The sequence below is a fragment of the Mus caroli genome, unplaced genomic scaffold (assembly GCF_978045245.1).
Source record: "Mus caroli unplaced genomic scaffold, Mus_caroli_1 scaffold_14, whole genome shotgun sequence".
Taxonomy (NCBI): Eukaryota; Metazoa; Chordata; class Mammalia; order Rodentia; family Muridae; genus Mus; species Mus caroli.
The window spans coordinates 79,036,344-79,061,038 of record NW_028227269.1 but is presented as its reverse complement, the minus strand read 5'-3'; the positions used below and the strand labels follow the sequence as shown (position 1 = coordinate 79,061,038).

Sequence of the window (24,695 nt, the reverse complement as noted above, 5' to 3'; positions counted from 1 at the left end):
CTGTGTATACACATGGATACAGAGTACATGAACTTGAGGGCAGAAGTAGACATTGAGAGGGTGGAGGGTGGGGTTGAGATGCTGAAGTTCGCTGATTGGTTGATCAATGAGCTTCTGCCTGTCTGTATCCCCTGTGCTGGGGATACAGGCATGAGACACTAGACCCACTTTTTGGGTTGTTTTGGGTTGGTTGGGTTTTGTTGTTTTAAACACAAGGTTCTGGGGATCTGATCTAAGGTCCTCCAACTTTGTGTGGCAGGCGTGTTTTGGCTGAACTCTCTCTCTAACACCCAAACCAGCCATAATTCTAAAAGCCAATGCTCTCTGCTTGATACAGAGAAGGTATTTCCCAAAGAAAATCAGTTGCCTGGGATAAGGTACCTTAAGGAGACTAGAAACTAGAGAGGGTGTTCTGTAGATGGAGAGCCTGGATCTGGGTTAGGCATATGCAGGCTGCCGGTGGATAAGAGCCAGGGCTTAGACAAGCTGCTGCAGAGTTTCCATTGAGGAAAAGCAAGCCATCACAGGCTAATTCACCGAGCCCTCAGGACCAAGTGTATTACTACAGTGTTGGAGCGTCTCTGGGACTTCTGTTGCTGCTTCAGTGGCCCCATGTCTGATACACTAGGCCCACTGGTGCTAAGTGCTGGAGAAAGAGGGATAATTAATGGGCCAGCCTCCCACTCCTTGGCCACAGCCAATGCTCTGCAACCAGAGTCCCCAGAGAGGTACAGAGGAAGGCACATCAGAGATGAATGGATGGATACATGTACTCTGATGTCTCATTATCTGAATCAAACTGTGGGCCAGATGTTTCCAGAAGGGCTATGACAAACTATCAGCTGTGACAGCGTCCCAACTCCAATTCCTATGCCCAATCAGCAGTTCTGGGCTGATGGAGGGAGCAGAAAAGAGGACAAGAATTGTCCACTCATAGAGCCAAAGAATGAGGTCTCTATCACATGCCTCATCCTTAGAGGATGGTCCCTACAGACATTAGGGTTTTTCTGTGGAGTGACACTGAGGTGTTTCATCAACAAATCTAGGTGCCCATGTTATCCTGAGAGCTTGACCCTACCTCCCTTGGAGGAATGCTAAAAGATCTAGAAGCTCCTAGCTCCCGACCACTACCTCAATACCACCTTCTCCAGTGGCCCCTTGACCTGGGGGCCTGCCAGGAGCCTAGGGTGTCTGAGGGCAGATCCAGAGAGGGAAATCTTGTTTCTCCCAGGAAATGTATGCTTGTCCCAAGCTAGGTTCAGCTGCTAAGAGTGTATGCTCAGAGGTGACACAGCAGCAGCCATGATGTTCTAATATTCTGAGTGAGCGCCATGCTAGGAAATGAACAGAAGTGTCATTGGCCCCCTGTGGGCTCAAAATCCATTTCAGAGGAGGGAGAGAGGAGGGGGAAAGGGGTGATCCTGCCTGAGCCCTGAGTTGCTAGAAAAATCCAAACGCCCAGCTCTGGGAGTGAAGATGGAAAGGCAGTGGGGTTGTGCCCTTCCACCCCAGACAATGATGATACTAATACCAGTCCCTTCCTTCCCCCAGCTCTGTGTCAGGGGAATGGAAAGAAGCCACTAGCTCATGGCTGAGGAGCTAAAATTAAAGAAAAACCGCAGAGGGAAGAGTTTTTCAAACTCCCATGGGGAGAGTATATCACCTCATTATCCTGAAAGTTGACTGGGGGAAGCAACCGTGCTATTTATTCAGGGCTCTTGGCCACTCTGTGGGCTTAGGGAACCTCCGAGGCTGACCCCATGCTCATCCTCTGCTAGTTCAACACCAACTGAGAACCACACACCTGCCCCCTCCCCCTCCTGAGGGTGTGAGGCCTAAGGAACACCTGAGCTGGGCTTATGTTTATGAATGTTTGAACGCACCCATCCATTCAGTCACTCAGTGATTTATCTCCCCGATCCCCCAGTACCACCATGTACCCCGAAGTGGAAAGGACACTTCTGAGCTTGCTCTCTGTCAGCTGCCTTCTCATGTCTCACCCAAAGCCTCCTTCAGGACTCAGAGAATGTTCTGGACTCTGCCAAGCCTTCAAAACCAAGTTAAGTTTTACTGTGTTCTTGAGAAAAGGCTGCACTTCCCTTCCACAACCAAGATCCTCACATGTGTGCTGTGATATGCACACACCCCCAGAATAATAATTCATTGATTTTTGAAAAAATTAACAAAAGGAAAGAAACACACAGCAGGGCAGCCCTAGAAGAAGCACTTAGTAGGCATCTGGTTCTTTTCTTGCTCAGATCACGCCAGGCGTGGCTAAGAAGGGTCATGCATTAACTCCTACTCCAAAACAAGGGTTTATAGCAGAGCAGCTGGTGGCATGGTCACAGAGCCTCACCCTATCTCAAGCCAGCTGGGCAGTGACCACAGATGCTGTTCTCCTTCTCCTCCCTCCTCCAGGGGGACACAGTGACGACCATGTCTCCAACCAGCAGGCTTCTTAAGCACAGCAGGGGTGGGGGGAAATGTATCTTTTGGTCCTTGGCTGCAGGGCCATCAGGAGCTAGCATGGGGCATGGAGCTAGGATGGGACATGTAGATCCTGGGTATGGAGCCTTTTCCAGAGCAGGTGATGGTACAGTGCTGTGTGTGGAATTCTTAGGCCAGGCTGGCACCTGTTATATGAATGACACTAACATTTATGTCCTTCTACCAAGGTGAGGTAACTGTGGATGGGGAGGGGCTCATAAGGACCCCCCCCCCAGCCACAGCTAAGGAGCTATGGGCAGGTGACAGCTATTGAGGGAGCGAGGATGTGGCCATGGGTTGCCCATGTTCCAATGGGCAGCACTAACTGGCTTCAGTGGATTACTTTTTAAAAAAGAGATCATCAAGTTGGGGGTGGGAGGGTGTTAGAGAGCCAGGGGTAGGTGACAAAGGCGCTAAGATCAAAATACATTGTATGAATTCTTCAAAAACATAAATAAACAATACTATATATTTTTAAGTGTTGCTCATTGCTGGGCAGTGGTGGCACACACCTTTACTCCAGCATTCAAGGAGGCAGAGGGAGGTGGATCTCTGAGTTCTAGGCCTGCCTGGTCTACATAGCGGAGTTCTAGGACAGCCAAGGCTACACAGAGAAACCCTGACTGGGATAAAAAGAGACATTGCTCATCTTTGAGTTCTTACATCTGGCACGCAGTAGGTACTCAGCAGGTACCTGCTGAATAAAGGAATGGATGAATAACTGAACGAGCAAATAAATATCTAAGTATTGTCCCTGCTCTCAAATTTGGTGTAGTCTTCCCAGCCCCCACATGGCAACTTAGGACCGTGCATGACTCCAGTTCTAGCCTCCACAGGCATCAGGCACCTATGTGGTGCAAAGGCAAACATGCAGGTGGAACACTCATCCACATAGAACAAAAACTTCTTTTAAATTAGTATATCTGACCAGGGGAGAAATAAGTGTGACCCTTCCACACTGCAGAACACCAGGAAGCAGGCGGGGGGCCCTGCCCCTCACTGGACTCAGCCTCTCCTGTTGCTCCCACAAGCTCTGCTTCAGAGGCTCCTCTCCTCCCAGTCTGCAAGCCTTGCTCCTTGGTCTCCTGCAGAACTGTCCCACCTCCCATCCTCCCTGAGCCTCCCTCCACCCTATGTAAAACTATGAGGCCACCCCACCCTACCTTCCATCTCCTACGGCACTCACTGGCAGCTGGAAATCTGTGTGTGTTTTATATCTTAGTCTTCTTGGCCACTTTTTGTTTTAAGAACACAAGTTTCATCAAAGCACGGATGGCCTGTTTTGTTGACTGCTGCAACCGAAAGTCCACAGCGGTGCCTGAGTGATACAAGCAGTTTAAAAGCAATGGCTAAAGAACAAATGAGCGGGCTGCAGAAGTGGCTCAGTGTTTAAGAGCCCCCGTTGCTCATCCAGAGGGTCAGAGTTCAGTTCTCCAGCTCCCACATGGCAGCTCATGACTGTCTGTAACCTCCATTTCAGGAGATCTAATGCCCTCTTCTGGCCTCTGTGGGCATCAATCACACACAGAGACACACACACACACACACACACACACACACTCACAGGCAAAGCATCCCTCATCTTTGCAGCCTCTCACCCACATCTGAATAAATACAACACTTTGCAGAGGACAAGCAGGTAACAGGAAAGCTCTGGATGCCTTAGGGTTTTCTTGCCTATTTTCCTGTTGAGGTTCTCATTCACTGTCTCTGTCCCAACACCCCATGAATGAGCACAGGACTTTTGGTCCTTATTACTTTACTCCTAGGTATAGCAGTACATTAATTGGTTCAAAAATGGTTATTTGATTCCATTGAGACCAGCCAGAATCTTGAGACATTTTTTATATAAAGCACTCTCGAGCATATTCATCCTGTCTCCCTCCAGCCCCCTCTCTCAGGCTAGTTTGAGTTGGCTCTTCTGTCCTAGCAATCAAAAGTTCATGGAGCCCTTGAGTCCCTTGATGCACAGAAAAACAAATCTCTAAAAGGAAAAAGTAAAATAAAACCCAAATGAGCCTTGCTGAGCCATGACACAGCAAGGCAGTCATTCACCCTGAGATGGCAGGCTGGTTTCTGGTATTTGGGCCAGTGGCTATAGTCCAGGGCCAGGCTGGCCATTCCCAGAATTCCCTAGCAGGCAGGGCAGTATTCAGCTTTCAAGATGGAGCTTCCAAATGGACCACACCAGAAGCCCTTTTGTGTTGCCATGGTGAAGAATGGAGGCAGAGGCCTGCTGAGTGATGGGCTGATGAACGTCTCATTGCCCTCCAGCCCCTGGCAGAGGGTTCTTGGCTGAAGTGTAAGCAACCACCCTTTTCTACAGTATTTGTCCTTTTATGGAGTGCCAAACCCTGGGCTTTCTTGCTCAGTAAGGTCAACCACATGAAACTGCTGGAGCTGGAGGAGAAGCTGGGCAGGGGTGAGAGGAGCCCCTGGCTCTTCCTGGGAGCTTTCACCTCCGCCCCTCACTTTGATTAAACTTTGAGACTTGCCTGACTTGTTTCAAGCCCTTTTCCCATCAAGATTTGCTTATTGCTTCCTGCTGCTAAAATTAGGAAGCAAACAGCAAAAGGGAGGCTTAAAATAAGAAGGAATTTTTTTTCCATGTCAGTTTCATAGAGAACAGCTAAGCCCCACGCCCTAAGCCTGGTAAACTTTCCCTCCAAACCTATACAGACTTCCTCGTCTGAAATGTAAACAACTCCAACACCCCTTTAAACAATCGCTGCCCAATTTCCTTTTACTACCAGTAAAACAGGCACCTGCTGGGTTTAACTTTCACTAAATTTCAACGAAACTACTTATTAAAAGGCTGTGGTCCTGTTTTGTGGATGGCTCCTGAGTTTTTTTAGGGTTTTTTATCCCCCCCCCCTCCTGAGTCTGCTAGAAACCAAAAACACCTGGAGAACAGAATGTAATTCCCACGCTCCCTCCATGAGGCCGAGAAGAAATTCCCATCTGACCCAAGAAGAAAGACTGCCATTCTACCAGCACTGATAAGTCCATCATTCAACATCTCTTTGCTCGAGGTCTGGGATGGAGGTCCCCCAGGGCTTCCCTGACCTCTGTCACTACTGTCATCCAATCAGACAAGATGCCGCTGTGGCATGGGACCAGGAGCCTCAGGCTGGATACAGGATGCCTGGCCCAGCTGTGACCTCATCTTTTGCAGTTGCCTCAGAAGCTATAATTACAGTGGCGGCCAACCTGGCCTCTAGAGTCTGATGATCTTGGCATGGCATGCCAGCTCCTGCTGCTCTCTGACCTTGGTGATAATTTACCTCACCTGAGAGTGCCTCTTCCTCTGGAAAATGGGAATTCTGGGGATTAAAGGAAATGAATGTATAATGCATTCAGCACAGGGCCTGGCCTGTACATTGTAATAATAATTACGGCTATTATTAATTACCTTGCCTGCCATTTCTAACAGTGGTTCTGAAGCTCAGCCTCACCACAGAAGCCCCAGGGAGATTTTAAAAGCCAGATGCTCAGGCCATTCTGAAGACCACCTTAGCTAGTCTTTAGGGCTGGGACATAAACATCAGGACTCTGAAGCCATCCACACTGTTCTAGTGTTCTCCACAGCCCCAGAGCTGTGGCTCTCCATGGGTAGGTAGCTAATGATAAGAGACTGTCATAAACTAGTGGAATCCCAGGATCTTAACACTGTGGAGAGCTTAGGGGCAATCTCCTAATGGCTACCCTTACCACCTTCTCAGCAAAACCTCACTTGGAGTTTCTAGAACTTCCCCACCTGCAGAGCCAACGGAATGAAGCTGTAGCCTGGTTACCATGGAGACCTACCTACTTCATTACAATACTTCTACCTCTCTTGAGAGTAGATTCAAGATCACTTACCTATCTAGGCTCTCTGGTAGGGACACCTACCTAAGGCCCCTGCTTAGCTCACACGTCCTATTATTCTCCCAGGGTGCTGCTGACCACAGAGCTTTATGGGACTAATGCTTTCACTTAGGAATTCTAGTGCATTCCACTGTTCTAGTAATTTTACTAAGAGAACCAAGGGAGGCCCACTGCACATTTCTTTAGGCACCTGAGCCATATAGGCTCCAGAAAGGCCGGAACATGAAGTAGAGCCATAACACCAGACAGTTCCTGGTTAGATCCAACAGGCTCCCCAGGTCACCATGTTCTACCCTGTAGCAAGTCCTGAGAGAGTCTGAGGGTAGTCTCTGCAGAGATTTGTGGTGGGACCTCCTGGTCCTTTGTTCAGCTTGGCTAAAGCATTCTTGCACCTGAAAAAGGTATCAAAAACCATGCCTTATCCTCTCAGCCACAGCTTCTGTAACCCAGGGGATTAGGGACTTGGGATCTCTGCTACAGCAAGGGATACACACTGGTGACCTACTGTGTACCTAAAGCTCTGTTAGGTGATTATTTCTATCTTCAAATGTGCCTGTAAAATACATTCTCTTCTCATCCATACTTTACACAGGGGGGAAAGAAGGCCCTGCGAGGTACAGACAGCAGCATGGCCAGGTCACACACCAAATCAAAGCCAGGAATGGGGCCGGAGTGAGGACCATCTGTCCACAGAGCCCGGTATATGTTTCTTTGTGCCCTTGGACCATTCCTGTACTTAGGAGGAGCCTGGGAACCTCCTTCCAGTGTTGAGGCTCTCAGCTCCAGGGCAGGCCCCTGGCGGCCTTCTTCCCTGGCTGGAAGCCAGGGAATCAGGCTACAGCTCACACAGGGACATGTCCAGTGCTGTCATTCTTGGCTTGCACATGAGCTTGGAAGCATCTCTTTGCTTATAGTTCAAAAAAAACATGAGAAAAAGAAAGAAAGAAAGAAAGAAAGAAAGAAAGAAAGAAAGAAAGAAAGGAAGAAAGAAAGAAAGAAAGAGAAAGAAGAGAAGAGAAGAGAAGAGAAGAGAAGAGAAGAGAAGAGAAGAGAAGAGAAGAGAAGAGAAGAGAAGAGAGGAGAAGAGAAAGGAAGGGGGAAAATGCAAGAATTTGTGTTACTGAGACCAAGATAGCCCATAACCAGACTTTTCTAGACCATTCTGGACCCTTCTGATTCTTTCCAGCCAGGGACACCCTCAGGGTCCTGATAACCCTCAACTGCAGATTAATTTAAGAAGGGGCAAAGCCGATTTCTACTTGGGGTCTTACCTGTCCCACCATGTCATCCTTCCTCCCAAACAAGTTGTCAATGCTCTGCTGCTAAGCAGAGAGAAAGATGCCAGGGAGAGCTGTTGAGCGAAACCAAGCTCAAGGCTCTCCACTCTCCTAATGGCCTCTTCTGGCAGCAAATGGTGTGGACCAGCCTCTCTCCAGTTTTAGTCACAAGAGCAAAGTGTCAAGGTCTACATAGTGTCCTTGCCTTCCAGGTGCTTCATAGTCTAAAGCCACTGAACTTAGACCTGCCAGATAGTAACTAAGACAGAAAAAAAAAAAAAAAAAAAAAAGCCGGGCGTGGTGGCGCACGCCTTTAATCCCAGCACTTGGGAGGCAGAGGCAGGCGGATTTCTGAGTTCGAGGCCAGCCTGGTCTACAAAGTGAGTTCCAGGAAAACAGATACAGTGTGAGCCTTGCAATGTGACTGACCACCATCTCCCGATTAAGCTCAGTGGAGCAGAGGGAGGCAAGGGCTCCGAGGCAGGCTCCTAGCTCCTAAGGTTCCTATATTCCACTGTTTTAAGACGGAGTCTTGCTTTGTGTTATAGGCAGCTGACCTTGAATTTGAGACCAGCCTTCACCCCTTGAGTGTTGGGATTACAGATGTAATAAATGGACACGCCTGGCTCGAGGTTTTTGTATTTTTTTTTTAACCACAATTCAAAATGAGGTACAAAAGCCTCATTTATAGAAATGAAAGTAGAAAACAATCTTAATAACAACAGCAGGAGAAAGTAAGTCGTGTTCTGCCAACGAAACCGGCTGAGACAGGATCAAATTTAACCAAGTAGAACTCAGCAATAGTCCTGATCTGGTAGCCGATTGTCTCAGCTTATAACACTTCTCACAACAAAGCCAACTCAGGGCTGGGAGATGGCTCGGTGGGAAAAGCACTTGCCATGTGAGCTTGAGGATCAGAGTTCAGATCCCCAGAGCCAGCAACACCTATAATCCAAGCACTGGGACCCCGGGGCAGACCGATTCATTAGACTAGCCAGAGTCATAAGCTCAGGTTCAGCAAGAGACCTCACTTCAATAAATAAACTGGACAGGGAATTGAGGTAGACAGGTAGCATCAGCTTCAGGTCTCTACATGCACATATGAATGCCCACACGCAGGAGAACATACACACATGAGAGCATAAGCATATACATGCTAAGAGAAAGAAAGGAGAGAAGATAAAGCAGAGACACACATCAGACTAATGGCTGATTGGTAGCTTCCTGGTGTTGTGGGTCAAGTAAGAAGCAAACTTACGTGGTCCGTGACTAACAATTGTGAACTATTAGGAGATGTGTGTGTGTGTGTATAAACATATAATATATATATATATATATATATATATATATATATATATATATGAATACATATGGCAAAATGTTCATGAATAAGATAGAACATAAAGACAGACTGTTTGAATCAGATGTAGCACTAAAAAAAAGAAGATGGGAAGGAGAACTTAGACATAGCCAGCCTCTGGCAGGTCTGCCATGATTTGAATGTTGAACCTGCATCCCCACTGTGCTGGTATTAAGAGTGCAGCCTATGAGGTAGAGATGAAGCCCTCATGAGTGTAATAAATCTCCAGTAACAGAGACCTCAGAGGGAACTCACCCCTCCCCTTTAAGTCCTTCCACCTCCACCTGTGAGGACAGAGCTTCACTTGTGGGAAGCTCATGGCAAACAATGAACTGTCAGAGCAAGAGAGGGCAGCCCTACTGAGACGCCAAACCTTATCTTTACCAGAAGTGAATTTCGGCTGTCTCCGTGCCACCTGGCCTGTGACATTCTTCTGTAGTGACATGGGAGGACTTAAGCCAGTGCTGCTGCTAGACATGTCTCCCCAGAGGACCATTGACTGGCACAGCACAACCCCCTGTCTGGCCTGCAGCCCAGCATTTTATCTAAGAACAAATGGGAAAGTGAACTCAGGAAACAGGACTGAATGATATTTGTTCTTTATAGACAGAAGAACCTTTTTTAAATTTCTTTTGGGACACACCACAGTGTGGTTTTATTCAACAAGAAGTAAAAGACATCTCAAATGTTGTGGTCACAGGTGCACACACGCGGTATGGATGGGGACACAGCGTTCACTCTGCAGCGATGTGAACATCTACCCTGCATTTACAACTGACCCAGAGGGGCAGATGCAGTTTGCTCTTGAAAGCCTCAGGGATGAAAAGATATAAATCCTCCTTGACTCCCTATACAAATCCGATGCAATCCTGAGCAAGCGGTGGCTCAGTTGAGAGAGGGGCGCTTCCGCTGGAAGAGTTCAACATGGAAAAGAACTTCAAATTTCCTGACATTTGACAAAGGAGTTAAGGTGGGCAAATAAACCTGTCAAATATTAGAAACAATGTGAGACTACAGGCTTTACCCAGAGGGGCTCCCTGCTGTGAACCAAGCAGACTGACTGTGTGAATAGGCAAGAGACCCTAAAACTCTGCTGGGAGGAGTCTAGCAAAAGCTGAGGAGAGAGCTGGAGGTGGACCTGATCAAGATACATTGTATCCTGTATGGAAATGTCAAAGAATACACTAAAAATATACTTAACATTAAAAAATAAAGTTTTTTCTTCACTTACCCCCCCCACACACACACACAGGGAAGGAAGAAGGGAAGGAAGGAAGGAGGGAGGAAGGGGAGGGAGGGGAGGGAGAAAGGGAAGGGAGGGGAGGGAGGAAGGGGAGGGAGGGGAGGGAGGAAGGGGAGGAAGAGGAGGAAGAGGAGGAAGGGGAGGGAGGGGAGGGAGGAGGGAGGAAGGGGAGGGATGGAGGGCACAGAGAGTTGACAGGAGCTACAGCAGCACCCCAACCTGAGCGATGGCTAACCAGTTGTTGGTGTTGGAAAACTGACTAGACAATGCAGAAATCCATAAAGCTGACCTCACTTCTTAAAAGACTGCCAGGAGGCTCATAAATTTATATTTGAAAAAGAAATACAAAATATAAAGGAAAAAAACCAAACTCTGGATCCTCTCTTCCTCTCCAATCTTGGCTATAAAAATCAAATTCTGTAAAAGATGATACTACATAGAAGATGTAAGGCTTTAATAAAACAAAATGTCTCAAAATCAAATACAAACCACACCGTGAAAAAAAAATCAGCCAAAGAAAAGGAACTAAAAGTTCCTTTTCTAGAGATTTATTTTTAATTGGGGGTCAGGACTGGGGGAGGAGGTATGGGACCAAGGCCAACCTGGAGGTGGAGTTACAGGCAACAGCCAAGAGCTGCTCATGTGGGTGATGGAAACGCAGCTGAGGGCCCTGCTGGAGCAGGTCCTACTCTTAACCTCTGAGCCATCTCTCCAGCCCAGGACTAATTCCCTTAATATATAAAGAGTTCTTATATAGCAACAAAAAGGACCAAAAAGTCCAAAAGATAGGATATGGAGGCAAGCAGGTAAGAGTTCAAGACAATTCTCAGCTACTTAGCAAGTTTGAGACCAGCCTGGGCTACATGAGACCTTGTCTCAAAAGCAAAACAAAATATATCACTCAAAAGAAACAGACGTGAAAGATATTAATTAGAAAAGTGAGCTTCAGTAGCTAATAATAAATGAAAAAATGTTCAAATTCATTGATTATTAAAGAAGTACAAAGTAAAATCAGATATAATTTCTTGCTAATTCATCTGATGAAGTTCAAGGATAATTACCAACACTCAGCATTTTGGCAGCCTGGAGACACAGGAGGGCTCCTACGTTGGTGGACTATTAATTGGTACAACTGTGATTTAAAAGCTATTTGGCAACCTTAGCGCTTTAAAATTTTGACTTAGCAGAAATTCCATTTTTAGGTAAAAGCACACCTGCTTTCCCATGAGACAGTCCTAGGTTCCAGGCTGTGAGCCCCTCTAAATTTGCATTTGCTTTGCTTTAGGGGATCAATTATCTGATCACCTTACATCCCCAGGCACTAAGCCTGCAATTAAACTATCCAATATATGAAATGTACGAGTTCAGCATCTGCAGAGTTGTTGGAAACAGAAAATGCTAAGAATGCTAAATGAGTGATAGGAGGCACAGGTAGGAGTTTGCAGCGTGATTCATTTCACAGAAACAGTTTACAAGCACAAGCCTGGGTCTACCTGGAAAGCATGGGGCAAAACACTATGATCACCACCTCTGGAACACAGCACAGGATTGCGTGCACACTGAAGAGCTGTATCTCTTCCTTTATAAGATGGCTTCATATAAACACATAAGCATTTCTTCTTCTTCTTCTTCTTCTTCTTCTTCTTCTTCTTCTTCTTCTTCTTCTTCTTCTTCTTCTCCTCCTCCTCCTCCTTCTCCTCCTCCTCTTCCTCCTCCTCTTCCTCCTCCCCCTCCCCTCCCCCTCCCCTCCCCCTCCCCCTCCCCTCCCCTCCCCTCCCCCTCCCCCTCCCCCTCCCTCTCCCTCTTCCTCCTCCTCCTTCTCTTCCACTTCTTCCTCTTCTTCTTCTCTTTCTTTCTTCTCCTCTTCATCTTCTTCTTTTTCTTCTGGTTCTTGAGACAACGTTCCCCTGGATAGCCCTGGCTATTCTTGGAACTCCCTCTGTAGATCAGGCTGGCTTCGAACTCAAGAGGTATTTTTGCCTCTGCCTCCCGAGGCTGATATTAAAGGTGTATACCACCTGTCTGGAGACCTTATTCTTTTACAAAATTTTTTGAATGACTCTTGAGCTTGCCTTAATCCTACTACTTAAAGATGGAAGAGGATAAAGAATTTAAACCCAGGCTTGGGTCCACAACCTGTCTCTAAACAAACTTCTTAGCTCCCCCTCTCTCTTGTCGTTTGCTTATGTGTGAGCTCAGGCATGACATACGCAGGGGTAGAGGTAAGAGGCGACTTCTTAGGAGTCTGGTCTCTTCTATCACCACAGTGGTCCTTGAGATCCAATTCAGGTCATTCGACCAGACAGCAGGTTCCTTCACCCACTGATCCAATCTCACTTTGCTCTTCTCTACCTAAGATAAAACCGGAACTAAGCATCGAGCCATCAGTTATCTCTATTCTGGGAGTGAGTCTTGGGAATGAATAAACTGATGAGGTGTGAGCCACACCTCCTCAGCTGCTACACTATAGACAAGGGTGCTTGTCAGAGTGGCTGCTCCAGGAGAGGAGGGAGGCGAGGGGAAGAGAAGCAGTGGTTACTGAACCTTGGTGGTGGCAGGGTGGTGGGTGGATTCCCTGGTCAGTGACTTCTGAAACTTAACTGAAGATGGGATGGAGGTCTGTGCCACGTCTGTCTGCTTGCCATGGTCACTGTGGTCCCGTCTGTTCACACTAGCAAAGTTGCCCACCCATGGATGGGCAGATAGATAAAAAGTGGCACACATACACTATGAGATGCCATCCAATCTTCGTGAAACAGGAAATTCTGTCACCTGCAACAACCTGGATAGAAGTGGGGAACAGTCTACTGGGAGTGGCATACCGAGGAGATGATTCTCAAAGGGTCCAAAGCATCGAGGGAAAGAAAGAAATCTGAAATCCGACCTGTATTTTTTTTAAGAGCTGTTCTATAGCAAGGTAGATAAAGATAAGAGCTGAGCACTGTGTGTCTTAACATCACTGGGAAGGTGACTCTCCAGTATTCCCATCACATCAGAGGTTGGGAGCGATAAGTGAGTTAATAGTTTGATTTGGTCATTGTATTAAAAAATCAATAGTAAGGGCTGGAGAGATGGTTCAGCGGTTAAGAGCACTGACTGCTCCTCCAGAGATCCTGAGTTCAATTCCCAGCAACCACATGGTGGCTCACAACCATCTGTAATGGGATCTGATGCTCTCTTCTGCAGTGTCTGAAGACAGCGACAGTGTACTCACATACATAAAATAATTAAATAAATAGTTTAAAAAAAAATCAATAGTGAGACAGGTAAGTGTGAGGAGTAGTAAACTTACCTAGGACTCCGCTTGGCTTGGACTATGCCCATATCCCTCTCAAAACAACAAAGCTAGCAATATGTTGGCAAACTAGGACCCCCACCTGCACCAGTATATGCTGTTCATATATTTACTTTAAATAATGAAAGTAAGTTACTCCCTTTGATATGCCCTGTCTCTGTTTAAATGGCATCAGGGAACTATGGGCAATGGACCCATCTGGCCTAGTCTGGTTTTGGGTTCCTGTGCAATAAGGTAAACTGTCTTCTGAATGAGTCCCTTATTTGCCATCTCATGCCTATGAATAGGCGTTGGTATGATTAAAATAGGATGTGTCGTGGAAAGGAAATGCACTGTGAATAAAGGCTATCTATAACCCAAGTCTATTCATCACAACAGAGATCCCCAGGCCAGCCTGCTTGACAGCCAAACTCTTCCTCTTCTCAAATCTCATAAAAGAAAGCCTCAAACAATAATCAAGGTCTTAAATATCATTTCTCATGTGCTCTTCTGGTACTCCGAATGGTGTATTTTCTGACTTTTACTATCATTTAACTTGAATAAAGTCGCCCTGCTACTTGGGCAGTCTGTGTGAGCCTTTATTTCAATTCCTTGAATAAGAGGGCAAGAAGCACCCAACCAAGACTCCTACCACTGGTAACAATAACATCACTTTGTAACCTCTCTAAATATGTTAAGCTGAAATTTGTTAATTGTTAATAGATAGTAACAATATCATCGTCATCGTCATCGTCATCATCGTAAGGGGACTCAAGAAGGAATCCCAGTCATGTCATGAGCCTTGCCTGTACCAAAGATCCTGGTCACCTGGCCTAATGAAGTTGGTACTTCGGCAAATGGATGATCGGTGCCACTTTCTGACCATATTAAATGCTTTTTAAAAAGAAATAAATCACCTTTTCTAATGTCTCTGCTATCGAATGCTTAACTTAGTAACCTAGCCGAAGGTTGTGTACAAGCCAAGGAGGGCTGGAAAGGGCTGGCAGTCAAGGCCCTCAGGCTGGCCCACAAGCCATTCTACAGGGTGGTGAACAGTTTTCACAGCTGCAGAAGGTGGTGATGATACTGCCTGGGAGTGGGGAACGGGATGCTGCCCTTAAATGAAGTCTAGGCCTGTGGTCCACGGGGCAGGGCGTCCGCAGGAAGGCATTGAGCAAAGGGATTTGGAAGGCTCCGCCTCCTAGGTCATTATGTGATCAGTGACAGCTGTCACTCATCTCGTCCTCATTTCAAGCATATTTATTGCAGAGAAGAAGCAAACACAGCCCGGGTCTATGGGGGAGGCCACTAAAGAGCCCAGAGTTTCTGGGCCTGTGACCTAGTATTTTTTGAGCTTGACACTGCACAGGCCTTCAGGCATGTTATACATGGAATGCGTACATTGTGTCTCAGTGACCTGGGAGGAGTCTCCAGCAGCTCTGATGAAATGTCTCCAAGATGGTCCCTCGAGGGGTCTTAAGCTTCAGACAATAAAAAAACGAATGACTGATGGGTAGGGGAGGCACCGGGAACCAGAGCCCCTCTCTATGAGGCCCCTGCCGGGTGCATGAGCTAGGCAGAGGGGATAGCAGGCATAAGGTCCGGGAGGGACAGAAACGTGTCTCTTCATGGTAGAAAGATTCCCTGTAGGGAATGACACTGTGGGTTAATGGTGGGAAGTGTTTTTCTTCTTCATCCATTATCTTCGGTTGTTCAGTTAAACTGTCTTAAAGCCACTTAAAACAGATGCTAAATTGACGCCCCTTGGAAAAGTCTGACAGTGCATTTCTAGTGCTAAGTCGTCTGGCACGTGCCTTTTCCATTCTATCCTGTCACTACCTTCTCCTGTCACAGCAGAGTGTCACAGACCGTACCCCAGACACCCGGAAGTTAACTCACACCTTGGAAAGAGGACCAATAAGCACAAACATGTCCTCTTAGCCGGATGAGGCTTCTTGGTTGTTTTTGGTTTGGGTGCCTAGGATTGAGCCCAGTGGAGCAGAGGAAGGCAAGGGCTCCGAGGCAGGCTCCCAGCTCCTAAGGTTCCTATATTCCACTGTTTTAAGACGGAGTCTTGCTTTGTGTTATAGGCAGCTGACCTTGAACTTGAGACCAGCCTTCACCCTTGAGTGTTAGGATTACAGATGTAATAAATGGACACGCCTGGCTCGAGGTTTGTATTTTTTTAACCACAATTCAAAATGAGGTACAAAAGTCTTATTTGTAGACTTGAAAGTAGGCAGAGGCAGGTGAATTTCTGAGTTCGAGGCCAGCCTGGTCTACAGAGTGAGTTCCAGGACAGCCAGGGCAAGCTACACAGAGAAACCCTGTCTCGAAAAACCAAAAATAACTAACTAAATAACTAACTGACTAACTAAATAAATAAGAAAGAAAGCAGAAAACAATCTAAATAACAACAGCAGGAAAAAGTAAGTTGTGTTCTGCCAACAAAGCTGGGTACCTGGCAACCATTCGCAGTATCCGTTGTGGAGAAGGGTATTCGGGGAGGGTGGAGAGGGGGAGACATCCGAATCAGAACCTAGAGCAAGAGCAGCACTCTATGGTTCTGTACAGCATAGTGCACTGCAGCCAGGAGGTGGAAATGGACGCTCACAGAGGCCCGGATGGAAACAGGGGCCACACACTGACAACTGAGCATCATCCAGGATGGACCCTGAAGCCATCCGCTCAGGGAAATAGGCCAAGCGGAGGCTCCACACACAATACTACACGATTCCACTTACAGGAGGTATCTCAAGTAATATCAGTGTCAGATAGCACTGAAGTTTCAAAGGCATGGTTCTGGGACTGTGAGTAGGGAGAAGCAGGGAATTAACACACAGGAGCATAGCTTCAGTGGAAGGAGTAGAGCAAGCTCTGGAGAGTGGCAGTCAGCCATGAAGCACTGGGCTCCACAAATTCTATTTAGAGGGTAGAGTCCACGTTAACCTTTGAAAGTCATTTTTAATTATATGTTTGTATTCATATATGTATGCATGTGTGCACATATGCACGAATGCAAGTATCCCTGTGTGCACCTGAATGCAGCAGATCCCCCTGGAGTTGGAGTTGCTGGAAGTTTTGAACTGCTTAACAAGGTGCTGGGAACCGCCTCTGCAAGAGCAGTACCCACCCTTAACCCCTGATAATTCAGGTCCTGCCCACAGGTCTCCTTGTTTTACTTTTACTACAACAAAAATTCTTTTAGGGGAGAATGCAGGACAGGGGGAGATGGCTCAGTAAGTAAGCTTGTTACTTACTCAAGCATGAAACCCTGAGTTCAAACTTCCAACACCCATGTAAAAACAAACAAACAAACAAATCAGGTGTGGCCATGCAGGAACTGGCAACCCAAGTGCAAAAGGAGGTGGGTTGGGGTGGGAGTGGGGGGCAGAACTTACTAGCTCCAGTCACTAGCTAGTCTCAAAGGAATAACAAGAGTGACAGAGCAGGACATTGGGTGTCTTCCTTAGGCCTGGTGTGCACACCTGCCTATAACACTAACACACACACACACACACACACACACACATACACACGGAGTGGGACGGAGTGTGGCTGGCAGTGGGTTGGCTCCCTCAATCTCAAGCAATTGGATACTTGGTCCCTAGTTGGTGGTGCAGTTTGGGGAGGCTGAGGAGAGGTGGGTGGCCTTGCTGGAGGAAGTCTGTCACTACAGGTGACTCTGAGGCTTCAATGGCTTCACACCATCTCCATCCTATTCTCTCTGTCTCCTGCTTAAGGTTTGAGATGTAAGCTCTGCTTTTCCTGCTTCAGTATCTGCCACCAGCTGCCACCATTCCCTGTTGTGACAGACTTGACTCTCTGTAACTGTAAGCCCAAATAAACCTAGGAACTCAACACAGATGCTCTGCAATAGCAGCCAATGCTTCTAACCACTGAGCCATCTCTCCAGTTTCAAAGGGTTTTTCTTCCCCGACTTAAAAAATAAAAATTATACAGATAACATAAAAGGACATAAAAAGTCACCCATAATTTTTTTCATCCTAACCAGTCACAGATTTTTATCTTTCATTAGGCTTTTCTTGTCAAGGTCCATAATTTTTACATAGCTACAACTGAAGGAGCTGTGCAGTCTGGGGAGTTGAGGAGGAGTGGCCCTGCTGGAGGAAGCTTCCTTCTGTAAGCTGCCTTTGTCACGGTGCTTTCTCACAGCTATAGAAAAGTAATACACACACACACACACAAATAAAAGTAATTTGAAAGAGGAAAACACAATCTCGGAAATGAAAAGGTTTGTGTCTTCTTACTCATTGGCAAGTGATATGCTGGAAGCTCCTTCAATTTTCTGGGTCCTTGTCTCATCATCTCTAAAGTTAAATCAGCACAGGATCTAGAAAGAAGGGTTGGGGCATCCTTTAAATGGAAGGCACTGCAGTTATTACAAATAGCATGGAGGCCTGGGGCTGTGACTCAGTGGTAGAGTGCGTGCTTAGCATGCTCAAGTCCCTGGGTGAAATCTCTAGCACCATAAATCCCATCAATAAATAATGTAGAAATGAAAATTTTAACATGGCAGGATGTTCACTATGCACGGTTAAGTGGGGGAGAGAAAACAAGCCACAAATTAATATGTGTGCTGTGATTCTGTTTGCTTATCTGGATGTTCTCATTTGTCCTAATGAATAATTATTACCTCTGTCAAGGAAAAACATTATAAACAATATTAACCCTGAAAACTCTATGGTGGCACAGAAAACTGCTAACACAGTAGGGGCCAGGGCAGGGCACAGACTGCACAGCTCCTACGGTTGTAGTTATGTAAAAAAATTATGGACCTTGACAAGAAAAGCCTAATGAAAGATAAAATCTGTGACTGGTTAGGATGGAAAAATTATGAGTAACTTTATGTCCTTTTATGTTATCTGTATAATTTCTATATTTTAAGTCAGGAAAGAAAAACCCTTTGAAACTGGAGAGATGGCTCAGTGGTTAAAAGCACTGGCTGCTATAGCAGAGCACCCGTGTTGAGTTCCTAGTACCGACATGGGTGGATCACAACCACCCGTAACTGCAATTTCAGGGGTTCTGACACCCATTTCTAGCTTTCAAGGGCACCAGGCACCTACATGGTACACATAAACACATGCAGGCAAAACTTCCACACACATCAAAGAAGTAAATATATTGTTAAAACAAAACAAAACAAAAGACAAAAGCCTTAATACTTGTGCTTCTACTGCCGCGGTTCTCAACCCGTGAGTCGAGCCCTCTTTGGGGTGTAATGACTCTTTCACCGGGGTCACATATCAGCTATTTCGCATATCACACATTTACATTATGATTCATAACCATAGCAAAATTACAGTTATTAAGTAGCAACAAAATAATGTTATGGCTGGGGGTCACCACAACCTAAGGAACCGTATTAAAGGGTGGCAGCATTAGGAAGATTAAGAACCACAGGACTACAGCTTCTGCCATTCTTGGAATGACTGTAATCAAGGCTGCTTACTACAAACAAAGGCTTGTGTGTGTGTGGGGGGGGGGGTTGTCGCAGCTCCCTGCTGTGTGACACAGAAAGGATGGCTTCTCCAGCTGTGGTTGGTTTTGGCCCACATCACTCTCTCATTTCCATTTCTTCTCTCTCTGGCCTCTGACTCCTGACCCCAAACATCAAGATGCTGTGTGCTGACCAGCCCCCCCCCCCCCCAGGATCTCCAGAACATCTAGGCCCCACTCCTTTGGCTTTCTTTGAGCATATAGATCAAACTTCTCACAGCATTGAAGTTTCATGGCTCAGGGCCTTGCTGGAACAGACTGACAAGTTATTGCTATCCATTAGTAATGGATCTTTGTATCTCCCCCCTCCAAGAATCTGGCTCTCAGAAACAGCTTCAAGAGCACACTTTTTGATGGAAGGCAGCTTTGAAAGGCATCCAAAGGCTTTTAGATGTTCAGGACCTCTGATCTAGGAACTCTGATTCTAGGGTGTTATGAAACAATACAGCTATGATGTGGATACAAAGACTAAGCCATTTTTGTCTCAAAATTGTACATATTTATTTATTTAACATGTATGGGACTGTGCATGTATGTCTGTGCAGCATATGAAAGTCTGGTGCCCTTGGAGGCTAGAAGTGGGTGTCTGGTCTCCTGGGATTGGAGTTATAGCAAGCTATAAGGAGCCATGTGGGTGCTGGGAATTGAATGTGGGTTTTCAGAAAGAACAGCAAGTGCATAAGGCCCTGGATTTGACCCCCAACAATGGAGGGGAACATGATTATTTGAGTAGTCTCTCCAGCCTCTCATTTATGCTTTCAAAACCAAGAAATATTTCAAGTACATGGAAAATTATACTGAATAAAAAATAGTGAATTACCATCACTCTTTTGTTAAATCTTAACATTTGTCATGTTTACCCAAGATTATTTTTAACATTTGAAGAATACCATGTTTTTTATTTATATATATATATATATATATATATATATATATACACACACACACACATATATATACACACACACCTATATAATGTATATGTACAATACATATATATTATATACACATATATAATATATTATCTATAATATAATACATATAATATATTATGTGTAATGTAATATAAATAATATATTATATATAATATATAATATAGATGATATATATAATTAGTTTTGGAGCTGGGTGATAGTAATTCATGCCTTTAATCCCAACACTTGGGAGACTGAGGCAGGTAGAATTCTGAGTTCGAGGCCAGCCTGGTCTACAGAGTGAGTTCCAGGACAGCCAGGCCCACACAGAGAAACCCTATCTTGAAAAAACAAACATACGTTTTTAAAATTTTTACAAAATAAATAGTATTTGGAGCCTGGGGAAAGGTTTAGTGGGTAAAGATAAGTGCCACTTAAGTTTAACAACCTGAGTTTGATTCCCAGGACCCACATGGCAGAAGTAGAGAAGCTAGTCTCCAAAGCTGTCCTTTGCCCTCAACATGTCTGCCACAGCAGGTGTGCCTCTGTGGGTGTGTGTTTGAGGGTAGTTAGGGGAGGAGAGAGAGAACAAAGACATTGAAGACCAGCTGTTGGGCTGGATGTAGGATGCATAAGGCCCTGGATTTGACCCCCAACAATGGAGGGAAAGTGATTGAGTATTGAGATTAGGCGTGGTTTTTGGATACTTCTGAAAGACTTTCACAATGGACTAATATAGTTATATTTTGGAAATGTATTGTCTCAGGTGGCATTAATACCTTAACATCATTATATTTCTGTATTTGTAGCTCTTAAATCTTGGATTTACACACTTTCTGGGGACCTAATGACATCTACACTCAGAGAGGATATTCAAACAAACTTTTGTGTATAGCCTTCCCATCTTGTTAAGAAGCCCCTCCTAAAGCCTGGACTCTAGAATGTACTTCCATTAGTCAACCTTATTTATAAGGCTACTTACGTGGTTTCTGAATTGTCCCTAACCATTTGTAGGTAGGGAGGTGGAGAGATTCCCACCTGTCTCCCTTCTTCCCTTCCTTCCTTCCTTCCTTCCTTCCTTCCTTCCTTCCTTCCTTCCTTCATTCCTCTCTCTCTTCTTTCTTTTTTACATTTATTTATGTTGGTGGGAGAAGGATGTATGTGCAGGTCAGAGGACAACTCGAGAAGTCAGTTCTCTCTTTTTTTCCCATGTGGGTTTCAGGGAGCGAACTTAGATCATCCAACTTGGTGTCAAGAAGAGCCTTTGTCTACTGAGACTTCACTGCCCCCTAAAGCCGAGCTCTCCCTCAGGATGGAAAGCACCCACACAGTCCTTACACCCACAGGTAAGTGGACCTCATCCCTCATGAAGGAAACTTCTCTTTACAACAGATGGAGTCTGTTATAGGAAGTCACAACCAATCAAAATGCATAGTTGTGGAGCCCAGTCCCAATGGATATATCTACAAGTCTTGCACCTAAGGATCAGGGGTCATTGCAGAAGAGGAGACTGGAGGATCAGGGAGTTTGCTGTGAGACTGTGTTCACAGGAATGTCAGAATTCCTGACATTCCTGACGTTCCTAGGAATGTCAGAAGCTATATTCATAAAGTCTCCTTCATTCAACATGGCTGCCTAAAGATGAGCTGAACAAGAGTGACAGCAATGGACATGCCATAGTGGACAGGGGAAAGACCGTGAGTGTCTTCAACCCTAGACAAAGAACTACAGACAATCCAGGAATGCTGAGAGTGGGAGAAATAGCCTTTTTCAGGGAAGAGCACACTAATTATTTATTCAATACCAAATGGTCAGGCCTGAAAACATAAACAAGTAACATTATATAGACTGAGCAGGTTGTACTTACGCATTTATGAGTATGTGTACATATAACAATAATTCATTAAAAAAAAGGGCCCATGAATTTGAAAGAGAGCAAGGAGGGGTATATGAGAGGATTTGGAGGGAGGAGAGGGAAGAGAAAATGATGTAATTATAATCTAAAAAAATTTAAAATATTTTAAAAAATAATAAATGGGGGGGGGGAAGCAACCATATATTCCACATCACTGAAGGAGTTCTCTTGAGACAGGGTTTGGAATTCTTGGGGAATTCTCACAGCTTAGCTCTCACTGGAGCCTTGACCCAGCTAAGGGCCCTCAGGGATGAACTGGATAAACACACGCTTTTCAAAAAGAGACACAGCCAGAGCTGGACTCTAAGTCATCTCCCATGGCCCTGGCTTACAGCAGGCACTGTGAAAGTAATGTGAAGGGTTGGTGGGAAGAGAGGAACAGGACACCCCACCTTGTGCCCAAAAGCACTGCTTGGGTGGGCTCCGCAGAGCACGGCCAGAATCAGTATGGAACCCAGGAGCTGGTGCCTTTGGTTGGCTGAAGCGACAGGGAGGGCGATAGAGGAAGGCATGGGAACACTGCTTCAATTCCAAGCTGGCTGCCAGCCCACTTTGAAGATCTCTCAATCGGCTCTACTGGGTGCCAGCCTTGTTCGTGGCCAACGGCCCTGAGTCCCTTGCTAGCTGACAAGCCAATAGAGACTCTGGGGACTTGGGGAGGAGATCCAGCAGGGGGTTAGGAGAGGCAGCTTGGCAGTCATAGCAAGATGTTCAATACAGAACCCCTGTCTAACAGTGTATGGATTCCTTGGATAACTCTGGACGTTCCTCAAGGTGGCATGCAGACCTTGGGACATGGGTGTCTCTGAGTAGGCAAGTGCATATGTGCTTTTCCTGAAGGGTGAGGAGGTCACATGGGCTCCGGAGAGGGATGCAGCACCCACAGCTATGGCTTCACCCACCCTGACTCTGGATGTGGGTCTGCATGTGTGTGACCTTGTATGTGCAGCAGTGTGAGTGGATAGTGCATATGTGCCTAGGTGTTCATATGGCAAGGGCTCTGGCATAGGCATGGAACTATTAGTGTATCAGGGCAGGTGTGCATATGCACAGGTGTACTTGTGGATAGAGCACAGATGCATACCTATGTACACACATGCACACATATTTTAAATATAAAAGCTCTTGTTGGGCCTGGTGGTACAATCCTGTAACCCCAGCTACTCAGGAGACTTAGGCAGGAGGATTGCAAGTTCAATGTCTGCCTAAGCTACAAAGTGAGTCCAAGGGCAGTCTGTGAATTGTAAATGAGATCCTTCCCCTGCCCCATGATGCAAAGAAATTGAGAATATAGCTCAGAGGTAGAATACTTGTCTACCAAGCATAAGGCCCTAGGTTCAAGATTCAACATTGCAAAAATACTAATACCCAATTAAATTAATGTCCTGGAAGACTCATGGGCTCATGGGCTTACCAGCTAATGGCTTTTGAACTTAAAAATTTGTATTATTTGTGTGTGTGGAGTTAAGTGTGGGCGCTATGATGTAAATGTATAGGTCAGGAGATGGCCTGAAAGGGTCAGTTAGTTCTCCTTTCAGTCTACTTCAGGTTGCCAGGATGGCAGCAAACTTTTTTACCTGCTGAGCCATCTCATCAGCCCAAGATCAACTTGCTTTCTAATGGACCTTTTCCATAAAATGTCTGAACTATAGGAGGGGCAGCAGGAAGTAGTTAGTGTATGAAACACCCAAAGGTTTGCAGAACTGCTCAGTGTAGATGCTCAGAGGCCAGAGAGGAACATCTGTCTTTCTGGCTTCACTTGCCTCTGGGGCCATTTAAATTACTGCACCATCTCAGGGCAGTCCCAGCAAACCCAGCCTGTGGTTGTAGACCTTCTTCTGGACACCACCTGCAACCCACCAGAATCTGACAGCCCCACAGTGAAAGGGGGCTTCAGTCAGTTCAGGGGAGGGTGACTGGCAAGGGCAGGCACAAGTTAGAAGAAGAGAGTGGGTAGCCGCCCATGGTGGGGACCACACGGTGGGAAGGAGGCATGTGTTTGCCTGGCCGTGTCCTGTCCCTGGATCAGTTTGGTGAAGAATTTGGATTTGTGTGTATCAATCCAGCCCAAAGCCTCAAGAATAGGTAGGAGGTCATCCATCAAGGGACACTTAGAGAGACAAGTGAACACACATATGTATCATCTCATTCTCCAAAGGGTTGCTTTCCTATGAAACAGAAATAGGTGTGACCCTAATGTGGACCTTTCAAGATACAAGATTCCTGAGGCTTGGTAAGAGGGGTGCCAGGGCATGCGTGGATCACAGAGACTGATGTCACGGTGTCTTCCTTTGTCACTTCTCTATCTTATCCTTCTGGGACAGGATTTTTCACTGAACCTGGAAGTCTGCACCAAGACTGGACTGAACCCTCACCCCAGAATCAGTCGGTCTGCTCCCCAGAGACACACCACTGTCACACCCAGTTTCATGTGGTGATGGAGATACGAACTCAGGTCCTCATTGTTTGTATGACATATACTTATTCGCAAAGCCATCTCCACATTGTAATTTTCTTTCTGTGGTTGTTTTTTCCTTTGCTTGCTTTTTGGACATAGGTTTCTGGCCTCGGTAGCACAGACTAGCACTGAACCCACATGTAGCTCAGCTCGGCTGTGAACTCCTGATCCTCCTGCCTCCACCTGCCTGGTGCTAAGATTGTAGGCCTGCATCATCATGCCCAACTCTGAGAATGTTTTCATTTTATTTTCTCAAGTAGACTCTCAGGGTCATTGAGAGGGCTCGGTGGATAAAAGTGCTTGCTGCCAAGCCTGCTGACATGAGTTTGATCCCTAGGGATCACTTGGTGGCAGGCAAAACCCAACCCCTATGGATT

General features: G+C 46.0%; 1 protein-coding gene across 2 annotated transcripts in view; it reads right to left on the bottom strand.

Annotated features, from left to right (window-relative positions):
- The window catches only part of Galnt16 (polypeptide N-acetylgalactosaminyltransferase 16), an 86,471-nt gene that overhangs the window by 32,494 nt on the left and 29,282 nt on the right, over positions 1-24,695 (bottom strand). The gene's annotated exons all lie outside the window — the stretch shown is intronic.